The following is a 15,401-nucleotide window of genomic DNA, read 5'->3' as shown; positions in this document are numbered from 1 at the left end:
TGACAGCTAAAGTTGACCATCTAATAGAACAATCGAAGCAACCTATGCAAGGCTATTAATGATTGCACATTAGTCACATGATGCTAATATTCGAAATTATGTCCATACTGATAATACAATCAGTATTTAATTTCTTTCTTCGCTTTGCCTATAATAGGGTCGATTAGTGCTAGGACATTTGCGAAGCCAAATTCTTACCAATGAAACTATCCAAATTAACAATCTTTTATGCAGCTATAAAATATGTTATGGACAAGATAAAAACAGTACCCAATATACAAATCTAAGGCCATTAATGATTGCATATTAGTCGCATGATGCTAAGATCCAAAATTCTGCCCTCGCTGATTATATGCTAAGATCCAAAATTCTATCCTCCATGATCAAATAGTAAATATTTATTATAGGGCTGACTAGTGAGTGTAGGGCATTACATAACAGCTCTGGTGAATGCAGAGAGAAACATAATGTGCACACAATAGAACAATTGAAGGGCAAAGATCAGACCAATCAGAAACCTAAGTCAACTTTCATCTCGTTCACCCACCAAAAAAAGGGATAGGAAAAAAAAAGCAACAAATACTTGGTAAACAAGGTAAAATAAGATTACTCCAACTAATTTTTTTCCTCCATTTGGAGAAGCTTCTCAAAATCTCTCATTTATTGTAAAAAGACATTAGACCACTTCTCTCAGTCACAACACAAGCGGAAAAAAAAACGTGAAAAGATGCAATTTGTTTGCTGAAAAAGCAGAAAAGCACACTTTTTGGGAGGTGGGTCCGAATTCAATCACAGAAACACCTCATTTTTCATCTCTTTCTCCAGTAATTTGTTTGCACTGAAGTAACTCTGAAGTAGCAGAAGTAGAGGAAATAGAGGCTATTTTTGCTACTTCCATATAAAAAATATTGTTTTGCTTCTCCGTAAAAGCTAACTTCACGGCACTTCCTTAAAAGCTGATGTGTCATCTAGTTGGCATCTCTATTTCCTTAAAATTTTTCCGGCCTTCTAATGCTGTGAATACCGGCCGGAAGTGATTTTAGTGTGGGCAGCTCCACAGAAAAAAATGATTCCCAAACAACTCTCTCCTACCTCAACAACAGCTATATATCTCTTCCTCAAAAAGTATAGTTATGAAGGTTTCTCCAACGCATTCTTCCCCAATTACTTGTATCCTCACAACTGATTAGCTCCCCGCGCTGAAAAGGGTTTCTTCAAGGTGGCAAGTAATTCTAAGTTCCTAGCCGACTTCCCAGCCAAAAAACAGCCATTCTTTCTTCATCTTCTCCTCTTGGCTTCAACACAAGGTATGCTAAAGGCTTAAATTTTGATATTTTGTTGTAATTAAATTACATCTTTGCACAAAGAGAAAGAAATAATTGGTGCGATGTATTATTCGTTTGCTGTTTTTCTTTAGTTTCACAAGCAATTTTACTGTGATACTATTCTCCTTAATCGCCCCCCTCATGTTATTCCTCACCAAAAAACAAGTTTTGGTTAATTTTACGTAGTGTTGTTGATTTTCATTTATTTTTTTTGGTGAAGGACTAAATGCTTGACTCCTGGGCTTCGTAATTGGATTATGCCGGCTCTTTCAAAAAATGTACTATCAACGTGATTCAAAATTAGCAATGATTCCAATGTAATAGGACGCAATGTTAACTCTTGCTATCATCCGAATAAGACGCATACATCCGAATACTGCTTGTGTAATCAGACCACTCGTGACTCGAGAGATGTTTTTTGCAATGACAATGGTGTCTGCGTTTTTGTCTGACTTAAGATGAGAAAAGGACTTACACAAATGAATTTCAGTTTCGAGTGCCAGTAACTCATATTCAAGAACTCATAGGATATTATTAGCAGAGCAAATACATCTGCCCTTAAGCCTAGCTTTTGTTGTTCAGAAACTACATGTATAGTTTGCGCCGTACCCTTGCTAATGTGCACTCCGAAATAGGTTTGGGCCATCGAATATTTCTTCTTCTGCTCAAATGGAAGCTTCAATAAATTTGGATACAAAAAATCTTCAGTTTTTGAAGCACCTCTGTGTGCCATATTACATGGATTGATTAGCTACAATGTTGAATTGACATATCAAGACTTATTTGATAAGCTTTTAGCAATGGGTTTTTGTCTTGTGTAAAAGTCTGTCTGTTGCTCAGCTACTATTTTGAGTTATGGAAGAGGCAAGCGTCGAATTGGAAGCATAAAACGCTAGGACTAATCACATATCTGTCCCCTGTAACTAATAGTGACACAATTAACCTCCTTTGTATTATCACTTTCCAAAAACATTAGTTATCTTTTTGTTATTTGTATCTGGCCATTTGGCGATGTCATGGCAAGTTTCAGACAGGATCATTTTGAAATTTGAGGTAGTATACCGAGATATCCTCGGCTATTCTCTATAGTTTACATGGTGTGGAACGTATAAGCACTTATATAATTACAGCAAACATATAGCAAGGAGATAACTTCATTAGGATTAGAGAGATTAGCAAGAGTAACAAAGTGGTCAAAGTGCCTCGCATGTACTGCAGGACTATACCACACGTCTCATATACCTGGAAGCAAATCCGCAATTCTCTACAAAGCATATCGGGCTTGCTGAGCTCGCCTTCATCAGAGTTCGGAAAGCAAATGCATACGCATTGCCTTTCACATAAAAACTCCCAACATACTGACATTTGTAACAGGCATCCATTTTCTCATTTGCATTTCACTTTTAAAAGCATTTCCAACCAGTAAGACAAACAGCGGCTTAATATAGGTCATTTAGCTAATTATTAAGCAAATAGTAAGAAGAATCAATTATTAAGCGAGGCAAAGTCTTCTCTTGCTTCCAAAAGCCAAATCGGTGAACCTTCTCAAATAGGCTTTTAACTTGACTACAAAGAGTTCTATGCCAGTGTAACTAGGATGTGACAGAATCATATTTATTTTGTGTCGATGTTGGAGAAATGAAATGGCTGGCAAATTTTATATAATAACCATTGCGCTGACTTTTCTTGATTTTTATAAGCATTGTTTTATTTGTTTTATGTTAGAAATATGCGAACCTTCAAAGAATAAGAGATGCCTAGCACTTAAGTTCTTTGCTGGCATATGTGTCACTGTATAGTTGTGTGCTTACTTTATGTTGTTTGAGAATAAAAGAGAAGTAACTTCTAGGGACCACACCGAGTTGAAGAGATCATTGAGAAATGCCTTATAGTCTACGCGTTTATTCTATGGCGGCAGAACCCATTTGCATTTATGGACTACTTAAGAATGGATAGAGGTCCATTTTTTTAACCTTGTTCGCCATGTTACGCGAAAGTCTAGACTTCTTAAATAGTACCATATAGTGTTTCCCTCTATCGAGCGAGCAAGTTGCTATGTTTTTTACACATAGTAGGGCATTAATGAAGAAAATATGGGTTGTGGCTATAAACTTTTCGTGACGTTCAGTGCCCGAAACTATTAGTAGGTACTTCAAATGCAGTCCTCAGTGCAATATAAAACTAAGAGCAGATACTAATGAAGCAAGCGAGGTGGCTGAGGTATCCGATGAGATTCGTGTAGATCAACTTGCGTATCGTTGTTAGATCAACTGGTACCCTTGGTTTGAGGTAAAGTGGATTATGTTTCAATATTTATTATATATACTTCTTAAGTAAATATGTAATATAAAATGTCGAATTTATATGTTGTAGTATGTGTTAAATGCGTCAGAACTGTATTAGGTATGATTGATGGAACACACATTAGCTGCGTCTGTCCCTGATAATATAAGTGTTGCTCGATTTCATGTCGCCCCAAGATGGTCCCACACAAAATCGGCTTGGCAGTTTTTAGCACCTAATAAGCTATTTTTGTTATGTCATGGCCTGCATTGGGAAGGGTCGGCACTAATGGACTTTACAGTTTAAGGGATGCATTGTCTATATGCCTGCTCCAAAGGGAATTGCGTTGAAAAGGTAATGAAGATTGAAAGCTAAACTAATAAAGCTATTTTCTATTAGTTTACAAAGATTTGTTATAATCTTGGTATATGTTAAATATTGCTAGATAAATATTATCTCGTGTGATTCGCGATATACGACAAATGCCATGGTTTTATTGCACCTTAATCGTGGCGCTGCGCCTCCATCTTATAAGAGAGGGCAAGACGCGTAGATGAACCATTGAACATCGAGAGCTAATAATGGCTATAAAGTGTAATAAGACATTTAAAGCGCCCTGCTTTCAAAAGGCCGCTTGAGATTGTGAATTTCTCTTTGGAGAAAATTATACACATACAATGTTCGAGAACCACTTACGAACCCTCAAGATAAGTGGCAAACTTTATTTGTGAATGCAAAAAAACTTAGTGGAGCGGATGGGATGAAGAGAGGTAAGAGATTAAGCTTGATACCACGCAATATGCCTTGAGCTTAATCCGAAGGTATATTAATTTCTTAATTCTTGTCCACCAAGTTATTCAAAATTTTCTTTTGATTATTACATTTAAAATCTCTAATTTCTTATAAACAGAGACATCCAAAATACAAGCCTTATTTGAATTGTCCAATTCCAAGATATGAAGAGCTTTCGCATTATTTGTGGGGAGGATATGCTACCTGGAGAATTCAGAGAGACAAGTTATGACCCTGACATTGATAAAGAGATTCCAACTATCAATATAGACGAAGATGATCTTGTAGATAGTCCTGGTATTGATGGAGTTCGTGTATCACAATTCAATGAGTGGACGCCTCCGAGCATTCTGTCAAGCCAGGAACTTAAGTGGTAAATCGTCTCGTCCAGTAAAGAAGAAGAAAAGGGAGGACTCCCCATATAATTATTGGTGAGAAACTTGTGGAGGAAATGGGAAAGGTAGCCATTGCCATTACTGGTTTGAAGGAGCGAACTTGGGTTGAGTTTCTTGCTGATAAGTTTTGGTTTTTCAAGATATTTCCATAGATAATCTTGAGCTGGTTTCGATGAATATTACAAGAATGAAGTTGAAGCGAAGGCTTTTATGGTATTGCCCCGAACCAATACAGAGAAAGAGGATTCTTAACGTGTTGGAGAGGATAGGTAGGTGACCGCAACTTTGGACAACGCTCAGAGAGGAACTACTAGTTTCAGAAACATGGATAGCACCCCTTAATAAATGGTTCTCAGTTTAAGCTATTTTTCTAGTATGAATAAGCTTCCTAAAATTTGGCACTTATTATTTTATTTTAAACTTAATGATACTGGTTTATTGTCAATTATGGCGTGTTGGACTTTGATATCAATTGAGCTTACAATAAGACTAGCGATTTCTTATTTATTTTAGTTAATTTTAATAGCACTTTCTTTTTTGTCAGGCTCAATATATTTTTGTGGATGTTTTTTTTTCTTTTTTCTTTTTGGTGCCTAATTGTTGGTTTATCAAAGTCATTGCTGTAGCATGGATTCAAAGTCAAATAAATGCTTTAGGAAATTGGATAAGCATTGGATGTGGAGGCAAATTGTTGAAGGCTATAGATATGTTTGCTCTTTGATCAGTAATAATACATAATTAGTTATTGGGCTACACACAGCGTGATTTCAGTATACTGCGGATGATTTGTTGTTATCTTATAGTCAGTCATTGCTCACGTCAAAATCCTTTTGGGATGATTAACTTTCCGAGAAATTACTTTGTGTTCTCTTTGAAGTTATAGTCGTTCTGGTGGCTTTCATTTATTAATGGCTTTTCTTTTTTTTAATAAATTCAATAGATATTTAATGTGCTTGTTGCAATTATGCTGCACGTCTCAATTATCCTCGTACTACGTTATTTATCTGATGATTTACTTTCACATCATTTTCTTGTTATTGCACGAAATAGCAAGCATAGAAACTGAAACCTCGTACTTGACCAATTCCATAGTTTATATGTTTCTTTCCTGTTTGCTGCGGATGCTCCCTTGTTATGCATCAGTGTTTCGTGTCATACCTCTTGATCAAAAAATGGTAAGATTACCTTTATTATATATCAAGCAAATCAACTATATGAATATTGGTCTGCTCAATTGATTGCAAACAACAGTTCTATTTCCATTTCAATGACAATCCAAACAAGAATAAAATGGAAGCAACAATATTAATTACTTCCAAGTAATATTTTCAAATATTATCCAAACAAAAAAAATAAATGAAGAGGAAGAAGTTCTACTTCCATTACTTCTAAAAATATATGAACAAACAAAAAAAATGATATTTCCGTTACTTCTACTTCAGTAGTTTTGGAAGTTACTTCCGTAATCTACTTCTTACTTCCAATACTTCCATTATCCAAACGGGCCCTAAAACTAGAAAAATATTGCGGGGGAAAAAGGGAAAATTTATACAAACAAGGGGGTACTTACACAAACAAACCGCAGATAAACCCAGAAATTGGTAGGCTTCACCCGAATTGAGCTCGAAATGAAAGTTTAATAGACAAACGGGTATGGATGAAACAAAAGAGTGGACAAAAGATTAATATCTACAATTTTGGAAGGTGGGCTCCAGTGAGATTCTTTCTGGTTTTGTTTTGCAAAGATCCAAGATTCTCCCCCTCGTTTTTAAAGAACGATGATGAGATAAAAGCGCATCCAAACATTTATGGTAGGCTATCAATGGAGGCATAATATGAAACAGCTGTGAAGCCTTGCGCGAAGCTCCCGACGTCCATCAAAACTTCAATATTGCAACAGCAGTCACTCGTATCTTTGGAATTGCTCACAAGCCCCCAAATTGAGGGGCCTAGCATTTGATCCCTCAATAACTAAGGGGCTGTTTGGTTGTTGTTGGTAAAGTTGTGTATTTATGACACAACTTGAAAAGTTGTTGTCCACCTCATCAATTTTACTTTTATACTTTTATTTGTTTGTTTTTTATTCCATTGGAATCATAAATTGCTTGTTTGTTTTGCAAATGTAACTTTAATTGTTTGTTTGGAAAGTGTAAAAAGTGGTTCCTACACAAATGATCATATTAGTTTGAATTATTTTTTATTATTTTTTTCTGACTTCAATGTCAGCTTTCTCCTAAAATCATGTCTTTTTTTTTATGAAATCAATTTACAAGCCACATCAGCATATGAAATCACTTTATACTATTTTCATAACTACAAACAAACAAGTGAAAGTGATGGAAGCTGACATTGGGACCCACTTTTTTACACTTTCAATCCTTTTACATAGCAAAAACATACAACCAAACAACCCCTAAACCGTCCCTCACCTACTCCTACTCTTTTTTGGTGAGAGGTTTTTTTTGGGAAGATCCCTTATGAGCAATTTCAAACGTTTGAGGAACTAAGATGTAATCAAAGATTTGAGGGACTAATATTTAGTTTTTTTAATCACAAAGCTTTTATTAAAAGTTGCGTGCAGCTGTCTTAATATAATACATAGGTTCCATCTGTGTTAAGAACTTACTATAGATTTTATAGTTTTGATTGACACAACGGATACAAGATAATCAATTTGTTAACTAGATACTGGATCGTTGTAATCGAGAAAAAAACCAACTGAATCTCTCATTTCTCATATGTTATACTGCTGTTGGTATTTACATGGGAATTAGTTTTTTTTTTCCTTCTTTAATCAAAAACAAAAATTGACTTGTATAAAATTTATGTAATAAATTTTTAACAATCTGATAATAGCAATATTATGCATTTTCTGGACTGTTATGCAAGCTACACGTGATTAACGGAGCCACAGACGATCCGCTATCTAGGATTATGCTCCCGTTGGGTTCATGTAGGGTTCCATTTAGGGGCTGTTTGGTTCGCTAATAATAGCGGTGGAAAACTTTGAAAACGCCGCCACGTCATTTTTTCGCCCTCCACATCGGATAAAACGTTTCCGTCGGTTTTTTTTCTCCACTTTGGTTCGCTATGGTTTCACAAGCAAAACCGAAGAAAAATCCCTGCCACATCAGACTTCCTCCTCTACCCCAATTCCTTGCTCAAGCTGGTGAAATCGACGGAAACTGCAGCCACGTCGGTTGTTTGGTTTCCTCGTTGATTTCTTCGACGAGCTACACTTACCTCCGCGCTCTCCTCCCGCCAGAAACTCCTGCTTTGTCCCTGTATTCGGATCTGATGATTGACGACAATAATCTCTGATCTTTGGCGACGCTGTCCCTCCCCTTTTATTTCTCCGAGGCCACAAAAGGGTTTAAGGAGCGCTCATCTCCCAAAAACTCTGCCCCAAAATCTCTGATCTCCTCTCTCCTCCTCCATCGCCATGGAAGACCCTTTACGGGTTCGAGTGGTCTTAGACGATCGCAAGATGCTGACGAAGTCTCAGAGATCAGAGGGCCTGAAGCACTGCTGGATTCTCCTGAGGCCGGAGATTGCCACTATCTCCGACCTCGCTTTGCTCGTGTACAGGAGCTTCAATCTCCAGCGATCTTGCCCTAATGGCCTCCTTCTCTCTGTGAGATCCCTAGATTAGCAACATTTTGGAGTTTGGGACTTGATGATTTGGGTTGTACTGTGAGAAATTGAGGATTCAAGTGTCATGCGTCGTGTTATTGAGGAAAAAATTCTCTTTTTGAGATAAATGCAATGTCTTGATTTGAAAAAGGAAAACTTTTTTGTTAAACATGTCCTCATCTTTTGCCTTTTGCTGCGAAAAGGGAAGTTCTTTTATTTTTTCATAATTTTTTTAAAATCAGCTTTTAATATTATTCACTTTGTAATGCTGGAATTCTTTTTATTTAGAGTTTAGTACAACAAACTATGAAGAAATTGTGACATGTGGAAGCTGTAAGAGAAAATGGCTTCATTGTTTCCCTGTAGTTTAAGATGAAAGATTGAAAGAGAAAAGAAATTATATGATCAAATACAGATTATTAACGTTGCTTCAACGCCAATCAAAAACAAAAGTAGAGATGCATCTTCTTTTTATGAAATCTTGTGTTATCTTACTACCGTAGTAATTGATTTGGAACATTGCTATGATGCCTTTGTTAGGCCATTATATTATACGTACTAACATTCAATACCTTACCGGTCTTAATTATATGAGTGAACATTGACTTTTATATCACATCTCACAATCTTCACTACACTACTGACGTTAGTGTTATGCATATGTCCACGTGCTTGCGGGTCTAAGCACATAGTTTGTACTGCAAGCACGTTTCAGTGAGTTGTGTGTTAGCATGTTCTTCAGTTTGTAGCATTATGATCGCTTACATGTACTCATGTATTCATGGCATGCATAACATATTCTCTAGGTTATTCATTATCATTTTTCCTCATAATCTCTGGCTTATTCATTTTTGTGTTGCGTTGCAGATGGATGGTTTTGTTTTACCACCTTTTGAGTCAACATGTGTTTTGAAGGACAAGGACACCATTAGGTTGGTTTTAGTTATACAAAATTCTTTAGATACATTTATCATGTTATCTGCAATGAAACCTTCCAAGTGTGATCTGTATCATCATTTGGAAATCAGAGTGGAGCATTACTGCATTGCATTGATATTTTAATGGCCATACTACCAAATCTTGAGATAACAATGTAAAACTTGCGTGTCTAAAGTAATATGAGGCAGAATGGATCAGGTTCTGAACCTGTGATGCCCCAAATACTCCCAGACTTACAAAAGTGTAATTGGGTTTAAAACATGTGTTGCACTCAGTGGGTCGCATGGCTTTCATCGCTCCAACAGGCTCACGGGTTTGGACGTGACAGAGCCATACTCTTAGAACATCCCATGGAGTGGAAACATATTAATTTATATTAGTTTGAATTGATGAGGCTTCTACCGATTTTCTTAGTTGCAGTTGCCATCTCTACATACAAGACAAGCATTAGTATTGGAACAAAACTGTTATAGTCTTCATTCTATTTAAATATCCATCTCTGATAAATAGTTATTTTGTTAAAAACATCTTTGCAAGCTGTGATTAATCACATGTAGCCTATCAAGACCATGTTTCAGAAAGTTTTCCACCAATGTCCAGGATTGTAATCACTTCTTTAGGAAATATTCTGTGTGTTTAAGTTCCTTTATTTACAGTTCTAGTATACCTAGATTAATTTATATGTTCGTTTGTTTTAGACCTGTGTGGAGCTTAGAATCGTGTAAACTTTAAATTTGGTAGTTTTCAGCAGTAAAATCTAAATAAAATTTCTTTCATCTTACACTTCCTAATTTATGTTTTGGCTTGTGAGCTAAGTGACAACTTATGGCATTGCAAACTTTGATTTGGTACTGTAAATCACCATTTTACTGTATAGCTATCCAGTGTGATTCCATGTAGTAGAGTTATTTCTAAACCTGAAATTTGCAGACAATGAACAAGAGAAACTGTGTATTTTAATCCGGATCGTAATATGACTAGAAGGAAAATTTGGTCCCTGGAATGAGTAATATGGATCCTATTCATATCTATCAGCAAATGTTTTGGATCAAAGACATGCTTGTTGTAGATGTTCAAGTGTGATTCAAATCACTTGGTCATTGTGCTGGTGCAAACTTGGCTGCAAGAATTTGACTGAAATTCACCAATGAGAAGGTTAACCCTAAAGCAATGCAAGTAGCCGATATTTTCATAGGCAGAGTGGCAGAATCCATAATTGTGAATGAAAGGAAGATAAATGTGTGGGGAGGGCAAGACAGGTAGGCTAAATTGATTGTGCGAGAAGAGCACAAGGTAGAGTCCATGAATAGGTAGGTTATCTAAGCTTGTACTTCTTTAAACTTGAGTTGTTTGTCAGATTAATGTTTTCATTTTTTTTTGCTTTTCTCTGATCATTTTACTCTGCTGTTCCGATGGTGTTGTATTCATTTGTCCAGTCGCATTACTATCTGCTTTACTTTGTAAAATCATTTTTCTACTATCTCGACTTTTGGTAAAAATCACATTGTACTCCAACAGGCAATAAAATCAAAATTTCAAATGAGTGGAATCTATTAGTTGCATTCTGATTCTGGAAGTTGCACTGTTATACCTGTTGGTTTGAATTTTATGTCAGGACAACACAAACAACATGATTGCAGATTTTTATAATATGCAAATTGTAGGTTGCTGCATTATGATCATTCTGGACAGTAACTATTGTTTTCTTTTTTTTCTGGGTATGTATACTTCGAAGCAGTACCTAGAAAAACAGGTGGGAGAGGTGGAAAACAACCTAAGGGAATTGCTACAGCAAGATCCACTTGTGGACTCTGTTATTTGGGACAACTTCAAATTTGTCTTGATCCTTCAACTCTTTTTTCATAAATCAAACTGATATGCACACAGAAAAGTTTCGTACGTATTCGAATGTACATCGACTGTTTTTATTGTTCCTAGCGAAGCTTATTGATGTGTGCTTGTTTTCCTTGTTAGTTTCTGGTCAAGTTGAATGCTTACGTAGTATAGCTCTAAACTTGTCTAAACTCGCACGTAATTTGATGTGTGTTTAGATTTAGATGTTCAAAGCAATGTTGTATAAAATTGGCTTGCATTCAAACGGTAATCAAGGTCATGTTGGCTTCTGCGAAAACTATGACGTACGGTCCCACTCTTGATGGTTGGTAATAGTTCATTGGGGATATTATTATTTGTTCATATTACATTCGAATTTTTATATGATTAAGATTACCTAATATAACGAGCAAAAATAAATTTGTATGTAGTGGGGGTAATCTTACCATGGTGACCATAAACATTTTTTCCTACAAACTTTAAAACCAACCAAACACAAGAAAAGTGAGAAATGTCAAATCAACAAAAGTTTTCCTTTTTTTTCCATGTGAACCAAACACAAGAAAAGTAAATACATTGGTTTCCCACCATTTTTTTATGCGAACCAAAGCGAAACAATCTATTTCTTGGAAAAGTTTGGAAAACTCAAAACTTCAATTTCTTTACATGGAATTGTATTTCCCTATATCTAGGAAACGAACCAAACAGCCCCTTAGAGAAGTCAGAAGCGTGTGAAGTGTGAACCATCCATTAGGAATAAAAACTCATGATCTAGAATATAAATAAACAAACGTGTAGGTTTTTAATTTTTGGAGAGTTTTTTGGTGAAAGAGAGCGACAGCTAACAAGATTCTGTAAATCAGGAAAGCTATTAATTAGTTGAAGGATATAAATTCCTTCATCTTTTTTGGCAATAAGTATATGAGAAGTAGATAATAGTATTGATATTTTGGGAAACAATTACAGAGATAACACACCCTGCTGAGGCGAATCCCTGAGTATAACTTCATCTCTTGGATGAAACTAGCCTAATTCTTTATAGGCCTAAGTTCATTTTACAGATCAAAACACAAAAGAGAAATCTTTCTTTGTNCCACAAAACCCCCCCCCCCCCCCCCCCAACCCCCCCAAAAAAAAAAAAAAGTCTCAATATAAAAAACATAGTAAAATAATTTCAAGTGAAATAAATTGACACTGATTCATTTTGCGGTACAATATTATCTATTACCATTATTTAAAAAAAACAACCTTTTTGGATTCAGATCATCTCTAATTAGGTGGTAATTAGAGTCTTTAATTCCTCTAATTGTTGCAGAAATTCAATAGATAAGATTAGGCCACAAGACAAAACTACTACGATCATGAAAACTAATATTTTTCGAAAACCACTATCCTTTGAAAACCACTACAATCATGAAAACTAATATTTTTCGAAAACCACTATCATTTGAAAACCACTATCACAATAGAGGAATCGTCCATGACATAATCTCGTCCATTGAATTTACAATGTACGGCAATGATTGGAAAAATTAAGAACTCTCTAATTACCACCTAATTGGAGAAGATCCTGTGAAGATTTCAAAAAATTAATTATATGTCTGCAACAATTTATTATACATTGAAACTAATTAGAAGGACAAATTTTTGAAAAGAAAAAAGAACCCACCTGTCATCCACTACTTGATAACCCCCACCCCTCCCTAGACCTGTCCATCCGGCCCGGAAATCCGGGCCCGGGGCGGGCAAAACCGGAGCCCGGACCTGGGTACACCGGGTCGGGTCCGGGCCCGGGCCGGCCCGGTTTATTTTCCTTTTTTTTTAATTCTATTTAAAATTTAAATTATACAAAAAAGACAAAAAAATTAATAAAAAAACAATAATTTTATTAATCACTTAAAATGACATAAATTACAAATAAAAAATTATAAAAACAAATTTTTTATTACTAATTAATAAATTATTTACAAATTACAAGTATAAATTTATTTTAAAATTCACTGCATCACAATAGATAAGTACATCCCAACTAGGTTGGCACATACTCACCTATATCACTACCATTTGCAACTATTTTTAAAATAATTCTTTACAAATATTAAGCTAAGATATAAAAATTACAATTTGATGAATATTATTTATTTTTTATATCTATCTGCTAGTCCCAATTCTTCAAATTTATCTTCAATTCCAGCCATCCGATCGATGCCTTGCGTTCGCTTCTCATACCTCCACCAATCTTGTAAGCACATCACCGCTTGTATAGTATACGAATCTAAACATGTCCTGTGGTCGTCGATCAAACGTCCTGCTGTGCTGAAGGCGGATTCCGAAGCTACCGTCGAAACATGCACTGTTAGTAAGTCACGAACCATGGTGGAAAGTATAGGATATGAAACTAATCCATATACTTTCCACCATTGCAAAATATCTAAAGCATTTTTTTGATATTTAACTAAAGAAGCAGATAAATATTCATCTATTTTAGAAACCTCCAATGATGACGATCCAAGTCCAGATCCACCAGTTAGCTCAGCTACCATTGCATACCTATCAAAACTTACACTTTTACCTCGGGATGAGCTCGAAGAAACCAAAATTGTAGACTGTTGTGTAGCTACACCATGTCTAGCTGCATACTCATTATATAAGGTTTGAAAATAATTTCTAATAGCTAAATGATGAGTAGTAGTGTAGGCTGTCTAAAAATCACAATAGATAGTTGATTCCCCATCAAACACCGATGATGGAAGTTACAATCTGACGACTTCCAGAAGGCTATAATTTGAAGACTTTTATGTAGATCGATGAAGGTTACAATCTGACGACCTTCACAACAACTGATGAAAGCTCTAATCAACAACCTTCACAATCAACATCGGGAGTTACAATCTGACGACTCTCATATATCAAAGAGCTAAAGCAAAGATTACAAAACGAGGATATTTGCAACGCTCTGACAGAAAGAGACTATAAATCGACGGTCTCTTCAAACCAAGACGTGGAAGTCCTCCCCGCGTACCATCATCAAGACGCAACACCAATTCGACCGCGGACGCAGGTCAAACCTGGCTGCAAATGCAGCTCATATTCAGCTCCAAACGCTGCAAACGCAGCTCATGTTCGGCCGCAAACGCAGTCTCCATAAGCTGCCAACGCAACTTTCATCCATTGCCAAACGCAGCTTCCAACAAACAGCCAAATGAGCTTCCAATTGCTGCGTCCGAGCTTTCAGACGCTGCGTTCGAGCTTCTAGACACTGCGTCTGAACGCAGAATTCATGTCAGGACGAGGATTTTGCGTTTGACTCGTTCAAATACGAGCTGAACAGTTTCAAAACCGTTTTCCACGATCCGAGGGGATCACAACTCAACTCAGGAGTGATTTAAGGTGCGGTTCCCATTAGCCTCACTTAGGAGTGAATTAAGGAGGTGGTTGCACCCCTTAATCCGTTATAAATAACTGAAAAATCAGTTTAGTTGGGGGCTCTTCGGCTTGGGCAGATCAAGAGAGATCTTTGGATCATTGAGCATCTTCAGATCTAGAGATCAGCAAAGGGCCTTCTTCAGCAACAGGAGCTATCTTCATGCTTGGCTTGTCTAACCAATTACGGTTAAGATCAATCAACTCTTTTACAAGTAAAACTCGCTCTGAGTTATCAATTCATTCAGAATTTCAAACTTGCCACGCAAGTCCTCCACAACGTCAAATTGTGAGGAGGAGATATCGTTCTAGTGAAACAAGACGTTCGGATCGTCAACGAGAAGCAAACTCGACGCGAGCATTCGAGGGAGGCATCTCATCGCCACCGTGAAGAACCCAGAATTAAATAAATGGGAGAATCCAGATCAATTCTCCTCTCTTTTGTAATCAGGAAATCCAATTGTAACTGAGATTAAAGGAATACAGATTAATTTTCCTTCATTTTTTTTTACTTCAAATTTTCCACCAAACAAGTAGCAGTAAGAGTGGTTCCATCATCTAAGTCTATAATCTGATTACCATACAAGGATTGTAACAAACTTCGAAGGCCAATATCCTTCAAGCATGGATTAATAAGAAATCATAAACTAAAAATATGAGGAATAGGCTAAACTACTTATTAAATTTGCTCTCCATTTGAAAAATCATAGGTCCAAAAGTATCATCCATACGATATTTCCTAAAAAATTTGAATATTTAAAATTTGTAAAGCAGCTAA

The sequence above is a fragment of the Asparagus officinalis genome, chromosome 3 (assembly GCF_001876935.1).
Source record: "Asparagus officinalis chromosome 3, Aspof.V1, whole genome shotgun sequence".
Classification (NCBI taxonomy): Eukaryota; Viridiplantae; Streptophyta; class Magnoliopsida; order Asparagales; family Asparagaceae; genus Asparagus; species Asparagus officinalis.
The sequence above is the reverse complement of the archived record's forward strand: the minus strand, read 5'-3'. Positions refer to the sequence as shown.